General features: G+C 42.9%; 1 long non-coding RNA gene across 1 annotated transcript in view; it reads right to left on the bottom strand.

Annotated features, from left to right (window-relative positions):
- Nucleotides 1-7370: 7370 nt before the first annotated feature.
- LOC103889961 (uncharacterized) overlaps nucleotides 7371-24468 on the bottom strand; it is an 82069-nt gene continuing 64971 nt past the window's right edge. The window contains exons 7-10 of the long non-coding RNA XR_008522606.2: nucleotides 16645-16705; nucleotides 15488-15573; nucleotides 13489-13570; nucleotides 7371-7807 (exon numbers count right to left, since the gene is read on the bottom strand). This is a non-coding gene — a long non-coding RNA (uncharacterized LOC103889961). The remainder of the gene's footprint in view (nucleotides 7808-13488; nucleotides 13571-15487; nucleotides 15574-16644; nucleotides 16706-24468) is intronic.

Below are 24468 nucleotides of genomic sequence, written 5' to 3' on the forward strand. Positions count from 1 at the left end.
AAGTTGGGAAAGCTGTGGTGTCCCTGTTGGTTTCTGCGACCCATGTCCCTTGAAAATTTTCTTATAATCTCTTGTTTTGTTGTGGAGCTTGTAAATAAATACTTCACTAGGTGTGAACTTTTCCTTTGAAAATTCAAACATCTGGTTTATTTCAAGAACTGCAGTGTCTCTTAATCCCACACAAAGAACCACCCCACAGCTGCCCCGGCTCATAAATACAGATGTGGGAAGAAAATGAGTCAAAATTATTTCAAGGCATAAATTATAGGTTATCATGCTACCTAGTCACATATAATAACTGATATAGTGGTCTAAAATAGTTTAACAAAAGTAAAATTTCTTTGTATCAAAAAGGTTGATGGGAACCAGTTTAATGTGGTGACATTTCTTTTTCTTTTCTTTTCTTTTTTTTTTGAGATGAGTCTTGCTCTGTTGCCCAGTCTCCAACTCCTGAGCTCAAGCAGTCCTCCCACCTCCACTCCCAAGTAGCTGGGATTACAGGAATTCACGACTGCACCCAGATTGTTTGTACTTTTATTTTAATTTGGGGGCTAGGGGCAGGTATCTAACTGTTTCCCAGGCTGATCTTGAGCTCTGGCCCCAAGTGATCCCACCACCTCAGCCTCCTGTAAAATGGCATTTCTAAGTAAAAAAACGACTTCTTTGTGCTTATCAGACCAGTTAGAAAATACAAAAACTCCATCTGCTGCAACTTGAGAAAGAATTACTTTAGTTTTACCTTGAAATTTTAGAGGGAATATGAACTCTCCAGGTTATTTAGTTGAACTTCATTTCTTCTTATTTTTATTTTTTATAAGAAGATACTAAATGACAGGACCATGGCCAGAACAGGCCTAACTTCATATATTGACTCAGATTCTGTTTAAAAGGCAAATGATACAGGTGGAGGGGAAGTCTTTTTGGACACCTACATTCTAAAGCTGAGACATGTACTAACAGTCTGAATTTAACTCAGCTTCAAATCTGGTATTCTGAAAAGTGTTAGAGATCTGAAAATGAAGAGTTGGCTCCTGGACATATTATTAATAATTGTAATTGCTAACATCTACTAAGAACTCCTGGACATTTTATAAACCTTTTTGTTTTGCCAACAACAATATTAGATATAAGTATTATTCCCATTTCTTTTCACCTGTCTGAAGCAGTAGAGGAAACTAAGGCATAAAGAGGTGACCCAAAATCAAGCAGTTAATATATGGTGACAATGATATCATACTCTACTCTCAACAATATCTCCCAACTGTGTCCTAGGGTACATGGAGAACATGGAATTTTATGGCCCAATACAATTAGGAAATGCTGCATACTGAATCCACTTTTGGAAATTCACAATGCACATCGGCACATTAAGAGTTCCAAGAAATATTGCAGGGAAAAATTAAAAATTTGTGCATATTAAAAATTTTAACTTTATTAACCTTGAACTTATCAAATCAATTTGAGCGATATATTCTTTTTTTCAAGGAACAGTTATTAAAATCTTGGGAAGTTTCTGATGGGAACTTTTGAGGAATGCTCTAGTAAATTACGCTCTCTCCTAATATAAAAGCTATTTATTGATGTTATCATGCACTCAGTAAATATGTTGCACATGAGCTGCAGCACTCTGTGCCTTGGATATCTCATGTAAATCTACACAGATGTGAGCTTAATATTATGTTACACATTTGTCTCCCTGACTACATGGCAATGAACTCCTCCCAGACTTTCTATAAAGACACACACACACACACACACACACACACACACAAACACACACACACCAGTATTACATACAGTCTAATGTGTGTTGGAAGGGGTAGGATACCAGAAGTAGCAAAAGACAAAGGAGAGCGTAGTCCCCTCTATCTGAGGAGGTCAGGGAAGTTTCCTTCACAGAAGAGGTGAAAATTGAGTTGATTCATTAAGGTAGAGAAAGTAGACTCAGAAGAAAGATTGGGTGAAAAATCTCAGAGGGATGTGCAATGGACTAAATGTTTGTGTTCCTCCAAAATTCATATGTTGAAATCCTAACCCCCAAGGTGACAGTATTAGGGCTGGGGCCTTTGGGAGATGATTAGGTCATAAAGGGTGGAGCCTAAATGAATGAGATTAATGCCCTTATCAAAGAGGCCCAAAGGAGTTTGTTGACCTCTTCTGCCATGTGAGGACACAGACAGAAGGTAATCTATGAATCAATAAGCTGGCTCTCACCAGACACTAGATCTGCAGGACCCTGGATCTTAGACTTGCAGCTTCCAGAACTGTGAAAAATAAATTCTGTTGTTTATAAACTACCAGTTTATGATGTTTTATTATAGCAGTCCAAAAGGACTAATATAGCATGAAACAAATGGGAGGCACCAAGAGTTTAGTGATTACGCAAACTATGAGAAAGCTACCTGATATCTATTACATGATGATTCTCTTTTAAGAAAAGGCTACTACACCAAGCTTATGCTGCTGTTGCTAAGATTGTGTTGATCTGGTTTGCAGTTCATCCTTGGGGAAATTGGAACGCTTATGCCCAGTATTGTGCAAGATCCTGGGGTATACAAATGAATTCTGTAACTTCCTTCTAGTTTTCAAGAGTTTTCCCATTGGACTACATAAATGGTAAAGGAAAATACTTACTCTTTTATCAGGCAAGCAGTACTGTATAGTTAAAAGCATGATTTTGGCCAGACATGGTGACTCATGACTGTAAACCCAGCATTTGTGGAAACTGAGGCAGAAGAATCACTTGAGTCCAGGAGTTCAAGGCTGCAGTGAGCTGTGACTGCACCGCTGTACTTCAGCCTGGGCAATAGCACGAGACCCTGTCAAAAAGTAAATAAATAAATAAAGTATAGTTTTGGTGTCAGAAATGGGTTTGAATTTCCATTTTTAGTTACTCAAGTTTCTCAGCTTCAATTTTCTCATCTGTAAAATAAAGATGTGGTGAATGAGATAGAGATGCATTTCAAGGACTAAACACAGTGCTCTGCCCATGGAAAGCACTCACTAAATTGTACTTGTTTCATCTTATACTACGGTGAGATTTTTTTTCAATTTTTCTCTTACATTTCCATTATCTTTGTTCTTCCTCCCTAGAAAAGTACTTTTAGGAAATAAGGTCATTTAAAAATGTATTTTATGTTACCTGCAGTAACTGTACCTAGTGCACACTGTATAAATAGTTACTTCTAACTAGTCATTAAATACTAGAGTAGGAGTAAAATACTCTGGACCCAATGTTATAACAATCCCTTTGTATAGCTTTTCATACTCATGTGTGTGAATAAGCTTGTATAAGTGAATAAAATATTATAAGGTAGACCAAATATTTAGAAATAGAAATAAATTCAAGCAAAATAATAATAATAAAATTAAAGAATAAAGGACTTTATCTTGTCAAATCTGCCTGGACCACTGATTTATCATATAAACATAAACAATCACTTAGAAAATTTTGTTGTGTTAAATAAAGTACATAGAGAATACAGTTGGTATCCTTGACAATGCTATAAAGAAGAACAATTAGTGTTTTGCTTATAAAGGCTCAAAAATAAACATTTATCTGTAGTATTCAAGGCTGTAAGATAGCAGTAAATCTCAATATTATATTAAGGAAATTTCTTAAAGAAAGTCTGAGAATACTGTGATGTTTTCCTGCTTTGCTTTTCTCAATTATAAACCAAAAATGGCTTCTGACAGGACTCTCATAGGAAGAACTTGATCGTCGGATAAACCCAACTGTTTGCTTTGAACCTAAAATCACAAAGGAGAAAAAGCCCAGTGAATCTTGAGGTTTTCAGAGACCCAAACAGAACATAGCCTTGGAATGCTGGAAAAATAAAAATATTAACTTTTATCGCCAAAAATCTCAAATGAGAAAGAACTGAGCAAAGCATCCGAACATGTCAATTCAGCTTCTCAGGGAGCTCAGTTTTTAAGAAAACATGCATAAACATAGTGAAAACAGCTAAGGAAATATTAAAAGACATTTATTTTGCTTGACTATGTTTTTTTGTTCGTTTGTTTTTGTTTTGTTTGTTTTTGAAATGGAGTCTGGCTCTGTCGCCAAGGCTGGAGTGCAGTGGCACGATCTAGGCTCACTGCAAGCTCCACCTCCCGGGTTCATGCCATTCTCCTGCCTCAGCCTCCTAAGTAGCTGGGACTACAGGCGCCCACCACCACACCCGGCTAATTGTTTTTTTGTTTGTTTGTTTTTTAGTAGAGACAGGGTTTCACCGTGTTAGCCAGGATGATCTCGATCTCCTGACCTCGTGATCCGCCCGCCTCAGCCTCCCAAAGTGCTGGGATTACAGGCGTGAGCCACCGCACCCGGCCTTGACTATGTATTTTAATTTGGGAATTTGTAGTCTGTTTTGCCTGAGGGGGCTGCGGGAGGCATTCTAGAAATTGTCAAGCAGCAAGATTTGGATTGGTGTTTGAATATGTTGTTTCTGATTATTTTCCTGTCTGAAATAGTACTTTACAAGAGGTAGCAAATGATTGCAACAAAGAAAGTCACTAGTCACTAACCTATTTAGAATTTTAAAAAACGTAAGAGGTGGCCAGGCGCGTTGGCTCACGCCTGTAATCCCAGCACTTTGGGAGGCTGAAGTGGGTGCATCACGAGGTCAAGAGATTGAGACTATCCTGGCTAACATGGTGAAACCCCGTCTCTACTAAAAATATAAAAAAATTAGCTGGGCGTGATGGCGGGCGCCTGTAGTCCCAGCTACTCGGGAGGCTGAGGCAGGAGAATCGCTTGAACCTGGGAGGCGGAGCTTGCAGTGAGCCGAGATCGCGCCACTGCACTCCAGCCTGGGTGACAGAGCAAGACTCCGTCTCAAAAGCACAAACAAAGCAAAAAAACGTAAGAGGCAAAGCTGCTCAACTTTTTGTATTATGTTAAATTTGTCTTCTGGTTGGTCTTAGTGAGCCTAAATATAGGAATGTAATTCCCTCCCCCCGCCCCCCGACACACATATATATATTTTGAGAAAGGGTCTCACTCACCTAGGCTGGAGTGTTGTGGTGTGATCTGGGCTCACTACAACCTCTGCCTTGGGGCTCAAGAGATCCTCCGACCTCAGCCTCCCCAGTAGCTGAAACCAGAGGTGCACGCCACCACGCCCAGCCAGCTAAATTTTTGTGTGTATACTTTTTATAGCGATTGGGGTTTCGCCATGTTTCCCAGGCTGGTCTCGAACTCCTGGACTCAAGCAATCCACCAGCCTCAGCCTCCCAAAGTGCTGGGATTACAGGCATGAGCCACCACCTAATTAATCTATCAAGATACATTAATATGTATCTACGAAGACATATATTAGCCCAGCCTAATACATATCTTGATATAATAAATTATTTCTGTTGATCCCCTTGAAATGTGTGGCATAGTTACAAGAAAGGGAAAAATATGTTTTTGGGCAAGAAGACTTTCTGTACATCAGTGTTTGACAAACTTCCATGTCCATATAAATCAGCCGAAGATCATGTTAAAATATACATTCTGATTCTGTAGGATTAGGGTGGATATTTTGCATTCCAAAAGCTCCTAGATGATGCTGATGGTGCTGTTTCTTCTGAGAGGTGACAGCGTGCTGGCAGTCCTCGCAGCCCTCGCTCGCTCTCGGCGCCTCCTCTGCCTGCGCTCCCACTTTGGCGGCACTTGAGGAGCCCTTCAGCCCCGCCGCTGCACTGCGGAAGCCCCTTTCTGGGCTGGCCAAGGCCGGAGCCGGCTCCCTCAGCTTGCGAGGAGGTGTGGAGGGAGAGGCGAGGGCAGGAACCCAGGCTGCGCGCGGTGCTTGCAGGCCAGCGCGAGTTCTGAGTGGGCGTGGGCTCGGCGGCCCCAGGCAGTGAGGGGCTTAGCACCTGGGCCAGCAGCTGCTGTGCTCAATTTCTCGCCGGGCCTTAGCTGCCTTCCCTAGGGGCATGTCTTGGGACCTGCAGCCTGCCATGCCTGAGCCTCCCCTGCGCCTCCGTGAGTTCCTGTGGGGCCGGAGCCTCCCCGAGGAGTGCCGCCCTCTGCTCCACTGCTCCCAGTCCCATTGACCACCCAGGGGCTGAGGAGTGCAGGCACACGGCCGGGGACTGGCAGGCAGCTCCACCTGAGGCCCAGTCTGGGATCCAGCTGGGCTCCTGAGTCTGGTGGGGACTTGGAGAACCTTTATATCTAGCTAAGGGATTATAAACACACCAATCAGCACTCTATCTAGCTCAAGGTTTGTCAACACACCAATCAGCACACTGTGTCTAGCTCAGGGTTTGTGAATGCACCAATGGACACTCTGTATCTAGCTACTCTGGTGGGGACTTGGAGACCTTTTATGTCTAGCTAAGGGATTGTAAATACACCAATCGACACTCTGTATCTAGCTCAAGGTTTGTAAACACACCAATCAGCACCCTGTGTCTAGCTCAGGGTTTGTGAATGCACCAGTCAACACTCTGTAGCTAAGGGGGACTTGGAGAACCTTTGTGTGGACACTCTGTATCTAGCTAATCTAGTGGGGACATGGAGAATTTTTGTGTCTAGCTCAGGGATTGTAAACGCACCAATCAGCACTCTGTCCTACCAATCAGCTCTCTGTAAAATGGACCAATCGGCTCTCTGTAAAATGGACCAATCAGCAGGGTGTGTGGGTGGGGCCAGATAAGAATAAAAGCAGGCTGCCCCAGCGGCAGTGGCAACTTGCTTGGGTCCCCTTCCATGCTGTGGAAGCTTTGTTCGTTCGCTCTTTGTAATAAATCTTGCTGCTGCACACTCTTTGGGCCTACGCTGCCTTTATGAGCTGTAACACTCACCACGAAAATCTGCAGCTTCACTCCTAAAGCCAGTGAGACCATGAACGCACTGGGAGGAACGAACAACTCCAGATGCGCGGCCTTAAGAGCTGTAACACTCACCGCGAAGGTCGGCAGCCTCACTCCTGAGCCAGCGAGACCACGAACCCACCAGCAGGAAGAAACTCCGAACACATCTGAGTAGCAGAAGGAACAAAGCCCGGACATGCCGCCTTTAAGAACTGTGACACTCACCATGAGGGTCCGCAGCTTTATTGTTGAAGTCAGTGAGACCAAGAACCCACCAATTCCGGACACACTTGGACTACACCTTGAGAAACAAGGCCGTAGACTAACTGGTTCACTAAAAGCATGACCAGAAATCGTCATTCTGGTGGACGGATTTTATGTGCTACCTGGCTGTCAGGAAGCACAGAACCCTCTTCCTGTTTGCCAGCCTGGTTCGCGAGTCCCCAGACAGAAAGTGAGGTATTTCTAGGTGTCCGTGTGTTTCATGAAGGGGTGGTATATGCAAAGCAGCCCCCAAATGCCAAAGGAACTGAGATACCAAAGAACAAGGCAGACAAATCCAGTTTGTCAGTAAGGAGTGTTTTAATGGAAACTTAAGATGGGAGTGGGGCTGCAAGACATCTCTGCACTGTTATTACCCAGACCCAGGGCTTATACATAACAGGGAAAGGGTATACGCGCTCCAGCAAGACAATTAAAAGCAACCCTCCAAAACAGGCAAGAATGCCATATGCATTATAGCCTATAATTTGTGTGATAACAGCAGGGTTGACATGTTCTTACGCTAAGGACAGTAAATAAATGAGGAATTAGGAGGCATTCATGGGACTGGGGCTAATCAGAACTCAACATGGCAGATCAGCATCCAAAATGGAGTCCTTTTGTCTCCACACCCTGGTGTTCTTTTCCTGAGGAAAGAACAAGAGCTGTTCCTGTCTTTCATGCCATCTCCTTCAGAGAGCATTGGCTTCTTGCTTGTAGCTAGGCTGACATTATAGCTACCCTGAGGGAAAGGAAGGAATAAACAGTGAGGGGAAATGAGTCAAAATGACACTAAAGAGTGGAAAGAGGAAGTAGGAAAAGCCAAGAAAAAAAACAGGGCAAGTGTATATGGGAACTTGAAAGGGGTATTCTCTTCTCTTTCATTAATTATTCATTTAAATTTATTCTAAATAGTTTGCCCTAGTGTACAATGTAACAAGATAGAATGATCTCACACACAGGACTCATTTTAATAACATAATATCTGCATGGGGCAGTTTGATGATGTTTAATATACAAAGCCAGAGTTAATTCATCCTTCTCAGGGCTTAAACCCCTCCAGGGAAATTATAAATAAAAACAAGCTTCATCTCCAATAAAAATAAACAAAACAGTGTCCTTCAGATCTTACTGCTTGGTGACTTTATGAATTGGAATGGAAACATTGTTGCCTTTTGGGAGATTGACCTGAGCTGTTTTTCAACCTTTTGAAGAATAAGAACTCTAATTTGGTGCCAATACTCAAATAGAAGTTTTCTCAGGTGGACAAACAACACCTGGTAAGCTGGTTTGTCATGGAAATTGCACCACCTTAAAATCACCAGGAGAACCAAGCTGAGTCTTTGCTTTGCGCCTGACTAGCTCTGTGAACTTGGGCTTATGTAAAGGATCTGGTACATAATAGGTGCTCAAAAAAATGTTACTACTGATCGCATTTCCCTTTAGCTTTCCGAGGTTCCATTTCTCAGTTTCTCAAATGTAAAAATAATGACAGTAATGTTACCTACCAATTATAGGGTGTTTGGTGAGGATTAATTTAGCTAATGTACATAAAAATACTTTTTGAACAGTAAATGCAAAATTAAATAATAATATTAATATTGTCCTCTGATTTTAAGCTATAATTAGAAGAGTTGAAAGGGATGACTGTTGCATAGGAAAAAATAATTAGATAGGTTAAAATATAAAATGCAAGACCTGAATAGAGTCACAAAGACAACTGCATAAAATGACACTGGATGGGCACTGCACAATGCCTCCTCGTGTCCCCTCGAATTGTGCAGTGTGTGCCAGGAACAGATTCTGGGCTGCCAAGACTTAGTTGTTTGCTGATCCAGATTTAGATAGAACACATAAAAACAAGTCAGTCAAATAGTAAGTCTAAGATCTTTCTCTCACACTCTCTGTTTCTCTTATTTTTGCCATATTCCCTTTTTTTTTTTTTTTTTTTTTTTTTTGAGACGGATTCTCGCTCTGTCACCCAGGCTGGAGTGCAGTGGCGCGATCTCGGCTCACTGCAAGCTCCGCCTCCGGAGTTCACGCCATTCTCCTGCCTCAGCCTCCCGAGTAGGTGGGACTACAGCGCCTGCTGCCATGCCCGGCTAATTTTTTTGTATTTTTAGTAGAGACGGGGTTTCACCGTGTTAGCCAGGATGGTCTCGATCTCTTGACCTCGTGATCCGCCCGTCTCGGCCTCCCAAAGTGCTGGGATTACAGGCGTGAGCCACCGCGCCCGGCCATTTTTGCCATATTCTTTAATGAACTACACGTAAGAAAGGTGGGTAATATTGAGTGGGTTTTTTGTGATGTAGTCTCTTAAGATATACCAAGCAGCAATTGTTTTCTCTGCTGCTCATACAGCCCCTTCTGTGGCCACAAACCTCATCTGGCCTCCTGCAAAGGGCAATGTGACTAGATGGCACAGATTTCTTAAAACTTGATTTCAAAAATTCTGCCCAGTTCCATTTCTCATGCCACAGCCAGTATCTCTTTTTCCCCTTACTCTCTTGCATGAAAATTCATAGTTGAATGTTTTATTCCTGCAGGACTTTTCATAGGGCTAATCTACATCTGGAATTTACCCTGCTAATGATTTTCTTTCCTTTCATCCTGCATACTCATGCCAGATTATTCTTCTAAAAGGGTTAGTATCATCATGTCATTCGACATGTTAAGCACTTGCAGATGACATCCCATATATACAATCCAAATTCCAGAGTGTAAGATGTACACTCCCTCCCGTCACTCCCAATACCAAACTTTCCACCACAGGCTGGCTACAGTTTGTCTGTAACTTCATCAGCCATTACTCCCTTCCACATCCCACTGAATTAGTCAGCTATCCAACTCCAGAACATACTAGGCCTCTTCTCTCTCTTACTATTTTCCTCTCCTGAGTTGTTTTCTCTTTCCTTTCTATTATTTCAGTTATACAGTCAGACAAGTGAACTTTCAACAAACCCACACACACACTATACATGCAGTGGTGATAGTGAAAACACAACTGCTCAGCATGGACATTGAACCACGAGAATGGCTCTCACCAGAGTGCTGGAGCAATGTCCCAGAGAATTCTTTCTAGGCTGAGATCCCTCAGTTGCTAGATCTTAGGAAGGTCAGGGGAAGAGAAGTTGGGAATTCCTGGTGGAGGAACAGGTATGGCCAGCTTGGTGGAGGCACAAGGATGGAGATGGGGGAAGACTGCTACTACTTACCAAATGATACAAAATGATCTTACCAAATGATACTTACCAAATGATACAAAAATATTTCATTATTTAACAACTGGTCTAAACCTCTAGAGCATGCTGACTGAACACCAGTGTCAGGCTTTGCTGATGCATCTTCAGGCTCAATTTAAGCTCCTTTTCCAACAACCCAAGGGCCACTAGTGATCCCTCCATTCTCTAAATTATTTTAGCACATTTTGTCCATACCACTTACTGGGCACATTTACAGCCTTGCATTGCTGTCTTTGGGGAATCATTATACAATTAATTCTCCCAAAGATGGTAATCTTTTCCAAAATAAGAGTTGTGCTGTATCTGTGTTTCTCCCAAAAATGTCTAACACGGTGCCTGTGGTTATTAATTTTATGGGTCAGTTTGACTGGGCTATGGGATGCTCAGAGAGCTGGGAAAACATTATTTCTGGGCATGTCTGTGAAGGTGTTTCCAGAAGAGAGTAGCTTTTGAATTGGTGGAGTGAGTAAAGGAGATCTGCTCTTTCCAATGTGGGCAGGCATCATCCAATCTATTGAGGGCCTAAATAGAACAAAAAGGCAAAGGAAAGGTGAATTTATTCTGTCTGCTTGAGCTGAGACATCCATCTACTTCTGTCCTTGGACACCAGAGCTCCTGGTTCTCAGGGCTTTGGGCTTGGACTGTAATATACTACTGGTTTTCCTGGGGCTCCAGCTTGCAGATGGCAGATTGTGGGGCTTCTCAACCTTCACAGTCACATGAGGCAATCTCTTACAATCAATCTCTTTCCATATATCTACAAGTATCCTATTGGTTCTGTTTCTCTTGAGAACCCTCACTAATAAAGTGCCCTTCTCAGGCAATCATTTATCCTATGTTTATTAATAAAGGTTAATTGACTAAATGATTGGGAACTATTATACATATATCACAGTGCAATCACCCAAATCACTTCGAGAGTGAGGCAGGGACAGATATATTTGAGACTCTGATGAGAGCTAGGAATTCTTCTCCCAGAAGCATTCCTACATACACAAAACCTGCATGAAATTTCAGATGTTTCACTTAACGCCTAAGCCATTCATAGACTCCTGGGAGTCCATGGAACCTAGATTAAGGGTTCTGGTTTAAATGAAATATTTTACAGAGCTAAAATATTAACCTAAAGAATTATCTTTAGAAATAAGCCAGGCACAGAAAGACAAATATCGCAGGTTCTCACTCATACGTGGAGCTAAAAGCGTTGATCTCATAGAGGTAGAGAGTGGAATGGTAGTTACCATAGGCTGAGAAGAGTGTGGCAGGGATGAAAAGAGGTTAGTTAATGGGTACAAATATACAGTTAGATAGAAAAAATAAGTTCTAATGTTCTATAGCAGAATAGGTGACTACAGTGAACATTGTATTGTATATTTCAAATTAGCTAGAAGAGAGGACTTGAAATGTTCCCAGTACAAAGAAAGACAAATAAATAAATACTGGAAAGAAGTGTTCCCAGTACAAAAATATAAATACCCTAAATACCCTGACTTGATTATTATACATTCTATGCCTGTAACAAAATATGTGAACCGTATAAAAAGTACAAATATTATATATCAATTAGAAATTTTTAAATTAACTTTAATGTTATTCTAGTAGTCCAGTAAGGAAGCTACTTTAGGGAAGCCCATACTTTATTAGCCCTAGATCATTGCATCTATGTGGCCATCTCCCAGCCTTTACGTGGGAGGCAGAAAGCAGCAGGGCGTGCATGCTAGCTGTGATGGTCCCGTCTCCTGGGATATTGTGCTGCTGACTGAGGATTTCAGACAAAGCCTGCTCATTACCAGTTGTACCCACAGATGTCAAATAACAAGTGCCAGTAACAATCTGGCATGGGACTCTCTTCAACTGGTTGAATTAATTAATAACTACTACATGCCAAAATATGAAGAGTGTGATTCATGTCCAACTGGGAGGAAAAAAGGACACATGAAAAGGCAAGAACAACTTTGTCACAGACGGGACATTTTTCATCAGGGAAAGGAACTTTTTTACATAAACTAAAGTGTAGACATGAGGTATAAAATAGTGAGATCATCGCCACCAAAACTCCGTGTGGAATTGACTCCCGCTGAGTTACGCACCCCAGGCAAAGAGATGGGACTTTCATCAACTCCCAGGACTAGTTAGTAAGCCTCCTTGCAATAAACTTCTTTTTGGAAAAAATAAGATAACTCATTTACAAGGGAACCCCCCTGCTGTGGTACAGACATAAACATCTAGAAAAATTACACTTTCTTATATTTCATTCTGATTAGCTTCACTTTTTGGAAAAAAAAGTAGAACATCTTTTATATACTATTAATCTTTAGATCTGTTTCTGCTGTCTGAAACTTTTTCTTGGGGCACACTGCTGTGACAAAAAAATTAGATATGGTTACTGAAGAAAACCCTAGGAAAAAAATAAGAAAAATATTGTTCAATGAGGGCTAATTAAGATTACAGCCAACCTATGCTTTTATGAGCATAAACCAAAGTAACATTACTGGGAGATACACAGAAAAAATCACTTTTTCCTGTGAAATCTCTTAAGAAATTACATCAGTTCTCTGGACACATGGAGGAAAGGGGGTTTGCCATTGTGGAGGCTGTGACTCAGCGGCAACCTGATTTTTCATCTGCTTTGACAACAGTGATAACATAAAATGTGTCTGGAAAGGGAAAATTCATTCTCTCTACATCATTCTGCATAGTACCATGCTCTGCACCACATGTGGTGAGGTCCTTACCAGAAATACTGAAAATACAGGGGGGCTTGCAAGGTGTAGGGAAAGAACGTTAGGAGAAACATCTTCCCTGGTCTGCTTTTGCAGCTAATTTACAACATGGCCTCAAAACCAAGCCACTGGAAGGAGGTAGTTGGGGTAAGAAGGGTGAGTTGTGAAGGGAAGATGGGAGGCAGAGTCTCTTGTCCATCTTCTGCTGTCTCTTTTTTTTTTTTTTTTTTTTTTTGAGATGGAGTCTCACTCTGTCACCCAGGCTGGAGTACAGCGGCACAATCACTGCAACCTCTGCCTCCCAAGTTCAAGCAATTCTCCTGCCTCAGCCTCCTGAGTAGCTGGGACTATAGGCACGCACCACCACGCCCAGGTAGTTTTTGTATTTTTAGTAGAGATGGGGGTTTCACCATGTTGGCCAGGATGGTCTTGATCTCTTGACCTCATGATCTGCCCACCTTGGCTTCCCAAAGTGCTGAGATTACAGGCGTGAGCCACCACGTCCAGCATCTTCTGCTGTTTCTTGACTTGTGGAAATGCCTGCATGTATGTGAAAAGCACAACTTCTCTGTAAGAATGTATCTTGGTTATTAAGCCCAGAGTCTAAGTAGTGTCAAGCCCGTTGATTTACAAATTACATCACTCTCTCCACCCAAAGGCCACCTGGCCATTGTGATATAGAGTAGCTACCATAGCAACTAAAGTGGTGTTTTCCAAAAAGAGTGACCTGTGAATACTTGTTGAATAAGGTAATATTAACCTACTTGTGGCCTTGATCTCATCCTTCTTCCTATCTAACCACAGCCCTGGCCCTAAGATACCCTGATCCCTGAAAGAACAGCAGCTATGTCTGAGAATAAAAAGCATCTCAAAGAATTCTAGGCTGTCAAACAAAATCAGGAAATGTTGGGAAACTTTTAAGTGATACAGTGGTGACTTTTGCAGGCCCAAAAGAAGTCTGTGGCCTTAATGGATCTATGGGCTACAGGATTCTCATCAAAATAATTTTAGTTAGATGAATCAATGAATAAAATGTGCCATATAGATGCAATGGAGTATTACTTGGCCTTAAAAAGGAAGGAAAGTCTGGTATAGAATAGATTATGTATGAAACTTGAGGACATTTTGCTAAGTGAAATAAGTCATCTACAAAAGGACAAGTATTGTGTGGTTCCATTTATACAAGGAACCTAGAATAATCCAATTTACAGAGGAAGTAGAATGGTGGTTGCCAAGGGATGAGGGAAGGAGTGAATGGGGAGTTATTGTTTAATGAGCATAGAGTTTCAGTTTGTTTGTTTTTTGTTTGTTTGTTCTTGTTTTTATTTTTGTTTTCTTGAGACGAAGTCTTGCTCTTGTCCCCCAGGCTGGAGTGCAACAGCGCCATCTCAGCTCACTGCAACCTCCGCCTCCTGGGTTCAAGTGATTCTCCTGTCTCAGCCTCCCAAGTAGCTGGGATTACAGGCGCCTGCCACCAGACCCGGCTAATTTTTTTTGTATGTTCATTAGAGATGGGGTTTCACCATGTTGGCCAGGCTGGTCTCGAACTCCTGACCTCAGGTGATCCACCCGCCTCAGCCTCCCAAAGTGCTGGGATTACAGGCATGAGCCACCGCATTCGGCCGAGTTTCAGTTTTGCAAAATGAAAAGAGTTCTAGAGATGGATGGTAGTGATGGTTGTACAACAATGTGAATGTACTTAATACCACTGAAATGTACACTTAAAAATGGTTGATGATAAATTTTGTTATGTGTATTTTACCATAATTAAAAATAAAAAGTAAAAATTGTAGTGAGTCCTATTTGCATGCAAGTCTTTGTATACTATTGTAAGACAATGTAGGTAAAACTAGTCCCTGTCTTTATGGAGATTTACTGTTTTCAGATTTATAGGAAAAGAGAGGACAGATTTGTGTATCTGGCATAGAACTTTCCTTCATTATGTGGGAAGTGAGCTCAAGTTACTTCATATGGGAATTCAAGGAAGAGGAAGCCCATAAAAGTGAGAGAATTTGATGTTCATTTTCTATAAAAGTTAGAAAAGAGGAAGATGAAAAGAGAGGAGAGGAAGGGAGAAGAAGAAAAAAGAAGAGGAAGAAGAGGAGGAGGAAAAAGAAGAAAAAGGAGGAGGAGGAGGGGAAGGGGGAGGGGAAGGGGGAGGGGAAGGGGAAGGGGAAGGAGAAGGGGAAGGAGAAGGGGAAGCAGAAGATTTCTGATCTTGTCACTCTTCTTTCATGTGCATTTGCTCCCAACATGCACCTACATGCCCAGCTGGAGAGCCAAGATGTAAATGCAACCAGGCCATAATCTGCCTTTCCAACCTAATTTCCCAGAACTCCCTTATACCAGTAATTCAGTCTTTTCAGTCCAATTAGCCTTACAAATTCCTATCTCCTGTCTCCATTCACAGAATCTCAGAGTTGGAGAAATCAGAGGTCATCTTGTCCAAATACTCACCAGATGCCTAAGTCCTTAAGTTGGGCTGACATCTTACTTAGTTGAACTTCCATTCATTTTCCCAGTTGGGCTCATAGAATAATGTTCTATATTATAAAAGGTATAAAAAGAAATACTGTCAAAGAAAAGAGAAAAAGAAGAAGAAGCACACTCTGAACTCAAAGTTAAGTTCCCACTTATTAATTATATTACTTATATTTAAAAAGAATATTTAAATCCAATTGCAAAACATTAAGTCTACAGTGATCCCATTTTTGTCACCCCCACAAAATGTGTGTGTGTGTGTGTGTGTGTGTGTGTATGCATGTATATACATAGAAAAAAGTCCCCGCATAAATCTTTAAAGTTTCTTTGAAGGCAAAGTTATGGGTACCCTTTATTTCTACACTTGTTTATTTGTATTCATAATTTTTATTCAATTTTATTTTCTTTAACAAATGAAGAAAATTTGTATATAGTATGTTTGTACACATAAGTAAATATAACTGAGGTGGCAATTAGTTATCAAGTGACACAAAAATTTGCAACAGAACAAAACATAAAAATTATTTGGTAAATGTACATTGGAAAATTGGGTTTAGCATATTTAATCAAACAAATGGAGGGCCGGGCATGGTGGCTTATGCCTGTAACCTCAGCACTTTGAGAGGCCAAGACAGGCAGATTGCTTGAATCCAGGAGTTCGAGACTAGCCGAGCTGGGTATTTTTCTGTCTCTATTAAAAAAATACAAAAATTAGCCGGACACAGTGGTGCACGCTTGTGGTCCCAGCTAGTTGGGAGGCCAAGGATGGAGGATCGCTTGAGCTCAGGAGGTTGCAGTGAGCTGAATCACACCACTGCACTCTAGCCTGGGTGATAGAGTGAGACCCTGTCTCAAAAAAAAAAAAAATGGAACAAAGGAATTGATTATGATCTAATGTTTCCCAGGAAAGAGAAATTAGCCTTAATGGGATCATAGCCAAACCACAAAACATAAATTTGATATTGAGGTTACAGCATACAAAGGGCTGGACTATCCTCTGGGACAATTGTCATTTTTCCCTTTGCTTAAATCTTCACTCAGCTCTTGCAATGTATTTTGTCATGCATTCTGCTAATCCTTGGGTGGGAATTCAAAGATGACTAAGACGTGGCCCGAGCCCTTAGGACACTTACACATTTCCTATTTGGCTAGAAAAGCAGCCAAAGCTCCAGTAGGCGGCCTGACGATCTTCTCCTAGAAGGCATTTTTGAAAAAGACTTCAGTTAACCATGTTCCACTGTCTCTCCACATCTCACATTCACTGACACACCTAAAAGAAAGGCCCAGGAGGTCCTTTTGTGTTGGCATTTTCAACTTCTGATATTGTTGGCACCTCAGTAGATGCTATGCGTCTCTTGCTGGTTGGTTTTGGTATCTTGCGAGGGCATATTAAATATTGTTAGCCAAAGCACTCCCCTCCTCACGAAAATGCTTAGTATCCCCAAGGTCAGCCTCTGTCCAAAAACAAGTCTTCTCTACATTTCCACTTGACCCAATAGCCATCAGCAAGGATGTGCAAAAGGATTCCACACTCTTTTCTCTTTTGACTAATACTTAGTGCTAAATTCCTGGTCACAAAGTCAATAAAATCCTTAGTACTAAATTCCTGGTAACAAAAGTGAATAAAGGATTTGCATTCATCAAACTATCTCTGAAAGCTCTTACCCCCTCATGCTACTCATCCAACTCAAGAGCAAACCTCCAAAATGTCCCTGAACCAGTACACTTCTTTCCCTTCTCCATTGTTGCCATCACCATCCAAGCCACCATCCCATCAACTCTCCCTGGACAACTGCAGTAGCCTCCTGAGATGACTCCCTGCTCCCCCTCTTAATCCACTATAAGTTCTTCTCTGATGAGACACCAGAGTGATCTTTTTAAAACATAAATTAAATCATGTTGTCACCTGCTGAAAAACCTCCTACTGTGTATAAATTCAACTCCATATGCCCAACCTGGCTTACGCAGCCCCACAGTACCTACCACTGCCTACCTTTCCCCTCACAGTAAGTTCCCCCTTTCATTAAGCTCTTTCATCACCTTGCTCTCCCTTTTGTTTTTGGAGAATTGGTCAAGTTCATTCTTGCCACAGGGCTTTTGCTCCAGCCTTCCCATCTGTCTGGCATAGCTGGCTCCTTCAGGTCATTCGGATCTAAGCTTCAATGTCACCTCCTCAGAGAGGCCTTTCCTGACCCTCTTTTCTATCATATCAGCCTATGCTGAGTCTTTCAAAGCACTCATCATTATCTGATAATTTCCTTGTTTACTTATTGCTCCATTTTTTTTTCTGTCACTGCTGCTAGAATGTAAGCTTCATGAAAGCAGTGACTTTGTGTGTCTTGCTCATTGGCTGTACTGGATTGATGCCTGGCATAAAGTAGACATGAAACAAATAACTGCCAAATAAATGTGTTAAATGAGTAAAAGAAGATGGTTGTCACTCCATAGTTAAGTGACTGAATCTTGTATTCATTACATTCATTCATTAACTCATTGAGTTTTTATTATATGCTTGGTACTATTTTTAAAAATAAACAGGCCAGGTGCTGTGGCTCACATCTGTAATCCCAGCACTTTGGGAGGCCAAGGCGAGTGGATCACCTGAGGTCAGGAGTTCGAGACCAGCCTGGGCAACATGGTGAAACCTTGTCTCTACTAAAAATACAAAAATTAGCTGGGTGTGGTGGTGTACACCTGTAGTCCCAGCTACTTGGGAGGCTGAGGCAGGCGAATTGCTTGAACCCAGGAGGTGGAGGTTGCAGTGAGCCGAGATCACACCACTGCACTCCAGCCTAGGTGACAAAGCGAGACTCTGTCTCAAAAACAAAAACAAACAAACAAAATAAATGCAGCTAATCGCTATCCTCATGAAACTGAGGTTTCCTATACTCAAAGGAGAGAAATATATCAAATAAAACTTTCTAACATGATATGCTAAGTGATATCCTAGAGATGTGCAAAAGATGGTTGGAGGTGTTCTCACAGGGAATGTGAGGCTTTACCTGTATTTTGAAGAATGAATTCACCAAATGCATTTGAGAGAGAAGGGACAAGAGAGACTTGAGAACATCATGGCAGATGGGAGGCAGGACAGGTTTGCAGCTCCCACTTGGACAGACAGAGCAGTGTGTGGACACTCTCATCATGAACTTTTGCTCCAGAACTACTGCAGGAATAAACCAGGAAAGCCAAGAAAACCCACAGACCCTCTGAAGGAAGAGGATTGCTCCTGCAGGACCTGGGAGACACCCCAAACACAGTGATTGCCCAAGCTGTGGAAGTGGGAAAGGGGGATTGTCTGCCCCAGAACACACACCTTTGTCAGGCCTCTGAGCCCAAGCTAAGGCATCATATCCCCAGTGACCTGCACATATACATCCAGATGGTCTGAAGGACTGAAGTTCCACAGAAGTGAAAATAGCTTAACTGATGACATTCCACCATTGTAATTTGTTTCTGCCCCACCCTTTGTAATTTCTTTGTAATTCTCCCCACCCTTGAGAATGTACTTTGTGAGATCCATCCCCTGCTCCCAAAACATTGCTCTTAACTCCACCGCCTATCCCAAAACCTGTAAGAACTAATGATAATCCCACCACCCTTGCTGACTCTCTTTTCAGACTCAGCCCATCTGTACCCAGGTGAAATAAACAGCCTTGTTGCTCACACAAAGCCTCTTTGGTGGTCTCTTTACATGGACATGTGAGACATTTGGTGCCAAAGACCCGCGTCAGCGGGACTCCTTCGGGAGACCAGTCCCCTGTCCTCACCCTTACTCCGTGAAGAGATCCACCTACGACCTCAGGTCCTCAGACCAACCAGCCCAAGGAACAGCTCACTGACTTTAAATCGGGTAAGCAGCCTCTTTTTACTGTCTTCTCCAATCTCTCTCACTATCCCTCAACCTCTTTCTCCTTTCAATCTTGGCACCATCCTTCAATCTCTCCCTTCTCTTAATTTCAATTCCTTTCATTTTCTGGTAGAGACAAAAGAGACACATTTTATCCATGGACCCAAAACTCTGGCGCCGGTCATGGACTCTGGAAGGCAGCCTTCCCTTGGTGTTTAATCATTGCGGGGATGCCTCTCTGATTATTCACCCACGTTCCATTGGTGTCTGATCTCCGCGGGGACGCCTGCCTTGGTCATTCACTCACGTTCCCTTGGTGGCAAGTCAATTGCAGGGACGCCTGCTTTGGCTGCTCACCCACGTTGCAGCCCAGGGCTGCTCCCCACCCCACTTGTCCGTGTCTCTACCTTTCTCTTTGAACTTGCCTCCTTCACTATGGGCAACCTTCCACCCTCCATTCCTCCTTCTTCTCCCTTAGCCTGTGTTCTCAAGAACTTAAAACCTCTTCAACTCTTGCCTGACCTAAAATCTAAGTGTCTTATTTTCTTCTGCAATACCGCTTAGCCCCAATACAAACTCGACAGTAGTTCCAAGTGGCCAGAGAATGGCACTTTCGATTTGTCTATCCTACAAGATCTAGATAATTTTTGTTGTAAAATGGGCAAATGGTCTGAGGTGCCTGACGTCCAGGCATTCTTTTACACATTGGTCCCTCCCTAGTCTCTGCTCCCAATGAGACTTGTCCCAAATCTTTCTTCTTTCTCTCCTGTCTGTTCCTTCAGTCTCCACCCCAAGCTCTGAGTCCTTTGAATCCTCCTTTTCTATGGACTCATCTGACCTCCCTTTCTCCCCAGGCTGCTCCTCGCCAGACCAAGCCAGGTCCCAATTCTTCCTCAGCCTCTGCACCCCCACCCCATAATCTTTTTATCACCTCCCCTCCTCACCCGGTCTGGCTTACAGTTTCGTTCCGCGACTAGCCCTCCCCCACCCGCCCAGCAATTTCCTCTTAGAGAGGTGGCTGGAGCTAAAGGCATAGTCAAGGTTAATGCTCCTTTTCTCTTTATCCAACCTCTCCCAAATCAGCTAGCATTTTGGCTCTTTTTCATCAAATATAAAAACTCAGCCCAGTCCATGGCCCATTTGGCAACAACCCTTAGATGTTTTACTGCCCTAGACCCATAGGGTCAGAAGGCCATCTTATTCTCAATATGCATTTTATTTTATTTCCCAATCTGCTCCTGACATTAAATAAAGGTCCAAAAATTAAATTCCGGCCTTCAGACCCCACAACGGGACTTAATTAACCTTGCCTTCAAGGTGTACAATAATAGAGTAGAGGCAGCCAAGTAGCAATGTATTTCTAAGTTGCAATTCCTTGCCTCCACTGTGAGACAAACCCCAGCCACAGCTCCAGCACACAAGAACTCCAAACGCCTGAACCACAGCTGCCAGGGGTTCCTCCAGAACCTCCTCCCCCAGAAGCAAGTACCGGAAATCTGGCCACTGGGCCAAGGAATGCCCGCAGCCCAGGATTCCTCCTAAGCCGTGTCCCATCTGTGTGGGACCCCACAGAGAATCGGACTGTTCAATTCGCCTGGCAGCCATTCCCCTGGGAATTCTGGCCCAAGGCTCTCTGACTGACTCCTTCCCAGATCTTCTTGTCTTAGCGGCTGAAGACTGACACTGCCTGATCACCTCAGAAGCCTCCTGGACCATCATGGATGCTGAGCTTCAGGTAACTCTTACAGTGGAGGGTAAGTCCATCCCCTTCTTAATCAACATGGAGGCTACTCACTCCACATTACCTTATTTTCAAGGGCCTGTTTCCCTTGCCTCCAAAACTGTTGTGGGTATTGATGGCCAGGCTCCTAAACCTCTTAAAACTCCCCAAATCTGGTGCCAACTTGGACAATATTCTTTTATACACTCCTTTTAGTTATCCCCACCTGCCCAGTTCCCATATTAGGCTGAGACATTTTAACCAAATTATCTGCTTCCCTGATTATTCCTAGGCTACAGCCACATCTCAATTGCCATCTTTTGCCCCAGTTCAAAGCCTCCTTCACATCCTCTCCTTATATCTCCCCACCTTAATCCACAAGTATAGGATACCTCTACTCCCTCCTTGGCGACAGATGATGCACCCCTTACCATCCCATTAAAACCTGATCACCCTTACCCCGCTCAACGCCAATATCCCATCCCACAGCACGCTTTAAAAGGATTAAAGCCTGTTATCATTTGCCTATTACAGCATGGCCTTTTAAAGCCTATAAACTCTCCTTACAATTCCCCCATTTTACCTGTCTAAAAACTGGACAAGCCTTACAGATTAGTACAGGATCTGCACCTTGTCAACCAAATTGTCTTGCCTATCCACCCCATGGTGCCAAAGCCATATACTCTCCTATCCTCAACCCCTCCATAAGCCATTATTCTGTTCTGGATCTCAAACATGCTTTCTTTACTATTCCTTTGCACCCATCATCCCAGCCTCTTTTTGCTTTCACTTGGACTGACCCTGACACCCATCAGGCTTAGCTAATTACCTGGGCTGTACTGCTGCAAGGCTTCACAGACAGCCCCCATTGCTTTAGTCAAGCCCAAATTTCTTCCTCATCCATTACCTATCTCAACATAATTCTGCATGAAAACACATGTGCTCTCTCTGCTGATTGTGTCCGGCTAATCTCCCAAACCCCAACCCCTTCTACAGAACAACTCCTTTCCTTCCTGGGCATGGTTAGGTACTTCCGCCTTTGGATACCTAGTTGTACCATCCTGAGTGAACCATTATATAAACTCACAAAAGCAAACCTAGTTGACCCCACAGATCCTAAATCCTTTCCCCACTCCCCTTTCCATTCCTTAAAAAACAGCCCTAAAAGCTGCTCCCATACTGGCTCTCCCTAACTCATCACTCTCTTTTCATTACACACAGCCGAAGTGCAGGGCTGTGTGGTCGGAGTTCTTACACAAGAGCCAGGACCGCTCCCTGTAGCCTTTCTGTCCAAACAACTTGACCTTACTGTTTTAGCCTAGCCTTCATGTCTGCGTGCGGTGGCTGCCACTGCCTTAATACTTTTGGAGGCCCTCAAAATCACAAACCGTGCTCAACTCACTCTCTACAGCTCTCATAACTTCCGAAATCTATTTTCTTCCTCACACCTGACATATATTTTCTGCTCCCCAATTCCTTCAGCTATACTCACTCTTTGTTGAGTCTCCCACAGTTACCATTGTTCCTGGCCTGGACTTCAATCCGGCCTTCCACATTATTCCAGATACCACACCTGACCCCCATGACTGTATCTCTCTGATCCACCTGACATTCACTCCATTTCCCCATATTTCCTTCTTTCGTGTTCCTCACCCTGATCACACTTGGTTTATTGATGGCAGTTCCACCAGGCCTAATTACCACTCACCAGCCAAGGCAGGCTATGCTATAGTATCTTCCACATCTATCATTGAGGCTACTGCTCCCCTCCACTACCTCTCAGCAAGCCAAACTCATTGCATTAATTCAGGCCCTCACTCTTGTAAAGGGACTATGTGTCAATATTTATGCTGACCCCATATCCTGCACCACCATGCTGTTTTATGAGCTGAAAGGTTTCCTTACTACACAAGGGTCCTCCATCATTAATGCCTCTTTAATAAAAACTCTTCTCAAGGCCACTTTACTTCCAAAGAAAGCTAGAGTCATTCACTGCAAAGGCCATCAAAAGGCATCAGATCCCATTGCTCAGGACAATGCTTACGCTCATAAGGTAGCTAAAAAAGCAGCTAGCATTCCAACTTCTATCCCTCATGGCAGTTTTCTCCTCATCTAGTCACTCCCACCTACTCCCCAACTGAAACTTCCACCTATCAATCTCTTCCCACACAAGGCAAATGGTTCTTGTACCAAGGAAAATATCTCCTTCCAGCCTCACAGGCCCATTCTATTCTGTCATTTCATAACCTCTTCCATGTAGGTTACAAGCCGCTAGTCCGCCTCTTAGAACCTCTCATTTCCTTTCCATCATGGAAATCTGTCCTCAAGGAAATCACTTCTCAGTGTTCCACCTGCTATTCTACTACTCAGGGATTGTTCAGGCCCCCTCCCTTCCCTACACATCAAGCTCGGGGATTTGCCCCCACCCAGGACTGGCAAATTGACTTTACTCAACATGCCTCGAGTCAGGAAACTAAAATACCTCTTGGTCTGGGTAGACACTTTCACTGGATGGATAGAGGCCTTTCCCACAGGGTCTGAGAAGGCCACCACGGTCATTTCTTCCCTTCTGTCAGACATAATTCCTCGGTTTGGCCTTCCCACCTCAGTTTCTGAGGCTCTTGGTATTTAGTGGCTCCTGGTTTTACCTCAAATTGCCACCCTTAAGTCTAGCTTGAAGTCGATAGAAGATCTTCAGTGATAAAGTACCCTCCAATACTTTCACCCTGATGAAGTCCTATTCTTTACTTTTATACTTACTCTTATCCTCGTTCCCATTCTTATGCCACCCTCTACCTCTCCCCAGCTATCTCCACCACACTATCAATTTCAGTCACTCTCTCCTAGCCCTTTCTAATCCTTCTTTAACAAACAATTGCTGGCTTTGCATTTGTCTTTCCTCCAAATTCAAGGAGGCCCTGACTTACTCACTGCTTAAAAAAAAAAAAAAAAGGGTTGGGGGACTCTGTATATTTTTAAATGAAGAATGTTGTTTTTACCTAAATCAATCTGGCCTGGTCTATGACAACATAAAAAAACTCAAGGATAGAGCCCAAAAACATGCCAACCAAGCAAATAATTACGCCGAACCCCCTTTGACACTCTGTAATTGGATGTCCTGGGTACTCCCAATTGTTAGTCCTTTAATACCTGTTTTTCTCCTTCTCTTATTCGGACCTTGTGTTTTCCGAATAAGAGAATGAGAATGCTCTTTCTAACAACCCCACAATATCACCCCTTACTCCAAAATCCTTCTTCAGTTGAATCTCTCCCACTGTAAGTTCCCACGCCACCCCTAATCCCGCTCGAAGCAGCCCTGAGAAACATCACCCATTATCTCTCCATACCACCCCCAAAAATTTTCGCCACCCCAACACTTTACCACTA

Source organism: Pongo abelii, chromosome 11 (genome assembly GCF_028885655.2).
Source record: "Pongo abelii isolate AG06213 chromosome 11, NHGRI_mPonAbe1-v2.0_pri, whole genome shotgun sequence".
NCBI classification, from domain to species: domain Eukaryota; kingdom Metazoa; phylum Chordata; class Mammalia; order Primates; family Hominidae; genus Pongo; species Pongo abelii.